A 4,535-nucleotide genomic window follows, 5' to 3' on the forward strand; every position below is an offset into this window, starting at 1 on the left:
TTGCTTTTTAAAATCTGTACAAAGCTCCAGTCCTACAGTATAATTAAATGAACAGCTTTCTTTTTCATACATTTAAAAACATCTTCAATCTATTTATTCTCCTTTATGCGCACACTTTTCTCTATTTACCCATGCCTTGAGCTGGACACCTCTCACATTCCCAATAAACACCCTCCTGAGGGATCCCGGTCTACGTACACTTCAAAAGATGTGATTATTGATTGTGTTTCTTGTGCATGTATCTTTTTACAGTCGAGAGAATTGACATGATTCATGTACTTCTGTGGCTTTGTATGATGCTCATGAACTGATGTGCTTCTAAAGTATAGTTTTGATCCTCGAGTATTTTCTCTTCCAGATACGCCCGTCATGATCCCCCATGACTGCACTTATGCCTGGCTGACATAGACACGTACTTGGTGACATTTTCTCTTTGCCTGTATTCTACCTTGGTAATCCTGTCTGGTACTCCCTGTGTCTCTTCCCACCTCTGCCAATTTAGGGTGAACCATATTTGTCATACCTGTATTGTGAGGGTCTTTTGGAGAAATTGTTATTTCATCTGTTGCCATGAGGAGAGTTTTTCTGTTCTTACGCCCGTATTTGACTCGGTCTTCGATTTACCATAGGGACTATATTGTATTATCCTATGTTTTTCTCCTGGGTTTGACTCTTTTCCCTCATTTCACAACAGTCATATTTAGTACAGACTGCTAATACTATTGGTATGTTTGGTTTGCTTGAGATGGTGATTAAGGTATTATTGCCCTTTAAGGGTTTTGTTTGTGTGTTTATACTTTGTCTCTGTGTGTGCTGGCACACAGTTTGACTTTCATCTTCATCATAATGTTTCCTTTTTTATTAAACGTTGTCTCCTTTTAAACTTTAGGTGCATTGCACGCTTATGGAGCTTCATAACAAGCTGGTGTAGCATTGCACACTCTGCACATGTCGGTTACGGAGATCTGCTACTATCTCTGTGACAAGCTCTGCAATCTCCACCCCTTATCTCCCTTGGCAGTTGCGATGAGGGGGAGGAGCCACCGGGCAAATACTGATGATGTCACACACCACGCAAATATAAAGGAGATTCATCTCCGTGCCTCTTCCTACACACGGAATTATTACTAGTTTCATATAGATATCTTTGAGCTTGCTTATAGAAGGGTGATTCCATCCATTTTTGGACAGATAAGGGAAGTACCACATTTTTTACTTTGTGGGAACCGCCTTGAAGAAAGAGGATACCCCGGAAACGTTGCCATCCTTACACATTTTATGTTGTATATAGTTATTTACTTTGTTGTTTTGTCTTTTGATTCCTTCAGAAAATAGGAAAAAACGAGCGTGCACTATGAGCCGGTAGAAAAAAGCTAGAGCAAGTTCCGTTAAATGATTTATTGAAAAATATACCAAAAACACATCACTCCAAAAATCCCTGTGACGCGTTTCATACAGTCATGGTACTTTATCAAAGAGTGGATAAAGTACCATGACGCTATGAAACGCGTCAGAGGGATTTTTGGAGTGATGTGTTTTTTCCCCTATTTTCTGCACATTTACTCTTCGGCTGGAGCAATCGGATATCAGGACCAGGACTGGCTTTTCTACCTACCACGGACAGAGGAATAATACACCCGCTATGAGTTAATCTTACCTATTCCAGCATGTTTAACCCAGTGTGACAGCAGGAGATTTGGGGGACAGCGGGGGTCGGGATGTCTGGCAACGCATGGCTCCTTCTTATTGGGTCCTGCGGTGCTGGTTCTTCCCCTTACCCCTCCTCCTACCTGTGTTTTTTAGTCCACAACACTGAAGAGGCGTGCTGTTTAAACTCTCCTTATAGTTTACAGTATGCACACAGTCTGGGACTGAACTGCAAATGGTTTCATTAGGGATTATATAGCATTATGTTGCATTCCCTTCATACTTGAGCTAGAGCACCGGCTTTGGGGATCATTTCTCACATTTCGTTGTTTTTTCCTTCACACTGTATAGTTATTAACTGTGGTCATTGAGTTTCCCCTTCACTTTATTTTTTGTGACTTTATTTTCTTGCGTTGTTATTAATATTTTTGTGTTACGAGTTATTTTCCTCTGCGGATATACCTTTTCTAGTCACTAGATTTTTTTCTGTGCGTTCGTTATTTCAACATACCGCTTATTGTGTAGACGATCTTTGTTGTATATACAGTTTCACACAATGTATGCTTTGCTACTAAGAATATAAATAATTGCATTCTTTCAAATTTTGCTTGTACTAGTTTTTTTTCATACTCCTTAGGGTGTGGGGACCACCCTCCTTTTGTATAAATAATATGTATGTCGAACAACTAAAAACTCAAAACAAGCCTTGCAGAACATACTACCAATATTCAAAAACGGTTCCTACAAAACACATTATATAAACATTTCAAAGAAAAACATTCCCAAGATGTTAATATGTATGGGCAGATCTGAGAAGAGGACAAAATTACTCAAATTTCATAAGAGACCAGATGTATACATGCTCTTAAAACATGATCTCCCAAAGAGTTACATGCAGAAATAGATCTGGGAGCTTTTATGAATTAATAATTTGAATATGTGGAATTAAACAGGACTATATATATATTTTTTCAGTACATTGTTGGCTAGTCTCTTTCCGTCCTCGCTTTGTCCTAAATTAAATTCTGCTGTACTAATACCTTGTCACAATGTTCGACCAATTTGAACATATAGATTATGTGTTAATGCACATTTATATCAGGTTTTTATAAGTAGAAGCATTGTATTGATACTGTTCTGCAACAGATATTGAGAGTACAGAAATATTATGCTGGAATAGAATACTCCTTTATTTTACCAAATATTATTTCCCTTATATAGTATATATAACCAGTATTGTTTGTCATATAATTTATATATCTGACTTACTGTTAACCTCTGTTTATCTTGCCCCACATCTGATTGCACAGGGTTTCTGCCCAGGGTGTGTGTGGCCACATGCACACATGCACTGCTGTATATAGATAAACAGGGGTTAACAGTAAGTCAATAAGGATCGCAGCTGTGATCCAAAATACCAGCACAGCACAGTTATATAAAAATAAAGAATTTATTAAGCCTATAAGCAAACATTAAGCCTGACATTTTGGTGGACCTTCTTCAGGGTTAACTAAATTGGTCAGGGCAATATATATATATATATTTATGAATTTTTTAGGTAGATTTTTGGGTCAGTTTTTATGGGGGTATAGTGTATTGCACCCAAAGGGCCCCATTCTATTTAGAATGAGAACGCCAGTTCAACGCTACAGAATGAAAAGCGCCATTCAAGCCATTAAGGCTTCATGTGGGCTTTGTCCGGATCGGCGTTATTGCACTTTATAAATAGGACGCTTAGTTTCCGAAAAATACAGCAAAGGGGACATGAAAAGTAGAATTGTGCAAAACTATTAAAAATGCAGTGGCAAATGTTTTGTGGGTTTTTTATTTTTTTCAATTTCGCTTTTCTAACAAACTTTTTGACAACGCATAGACCCAGATACACTAAGCTACGTTAGGCTATTTAAATTGACGTCAACCTACATTTCACATTATGTCAATAGTCCACTAAAGAGAATAATGTAATGATAACCCACGTCTACTCATTTAAAGAACGTTCATTTCGATGAATATTCATGATTAGGATAAATAAAAGAGGCCTTCCCCTAACAGGGAATAAACTCAAATATCCGTTAGGGTTAATGCAGGGACTCTCTTACTTCATCCAGGCTGTCATCCCCAAACTCCACATCCATATGGCCGTTATGTTTGTATACCTTGGCCAGCAAGTTTACGTTGGTACTACTTGTGGTAGTGGTATTGGGGGGGGGGGGGAGGGGGGCGGACAGTGGACACTAGTGTTGGTGGTTGGTACTAGGTGGTGACCAATGGCTGTTTTGATGGAAACATCACTGATCTTAGATTCACGGATACTACAGTACACAGAGATAATTTCTCAAGAGGTTGAGCATAGCATCCCTCACCAGCCTCACTAATTCATCATTATCATTAGCACTGATTAGTTTTATGAAGATGTACTGTTTGCACAGTTAATATTTTTGATTCTCAATCAAAAAAGTACCGTGAGAACTTTCCGGCTCAGTGAGTAAAGACACCAACACTGAGTTTGAAGCAGATGAACCTGGTTAAATTCCCAGTGTCGGCTCATTGTGACCTAGGGAAAATCACTTTATCTCCCTGTGCCTCAGGCACCAAAATCATAGATTGTAAGCTCTACGGGGCAGGGACTGTGTCTGCAAAATGTCTCTGTAAAGCGCTACATAAAACTAGCAGCGCTATACAAGAACATGCTATTATTTTTTATTATTATTATTAACATGAGTTTTAACACTACATTGATAATACATTGGTGAAGGATTCTCTCACTAATACCAGAAACTGAAATGAAAATATCTTGAAAACTCATAGGAAACAAACAAAAAGCATCCTGATGACATTTTGTTTTTCTAAATGCCGACTATTTATATTTGTGAATGTTTCCTACACTG

Source organism: Ascaphus truei, chromosome 3, assembly GCF_040206685.1.
Source record: "Ascaphus truei isolate aAscTru1 chromosome 3, aAscTru1.hap1, whole genome shotgun sequence".
Classification (NCBI taxonomy): Eukaryota; Metazoa; Chordata; class Amphibia; order Anura; family Ascaphidae; genus Ascaphus; species Ascaphus truei.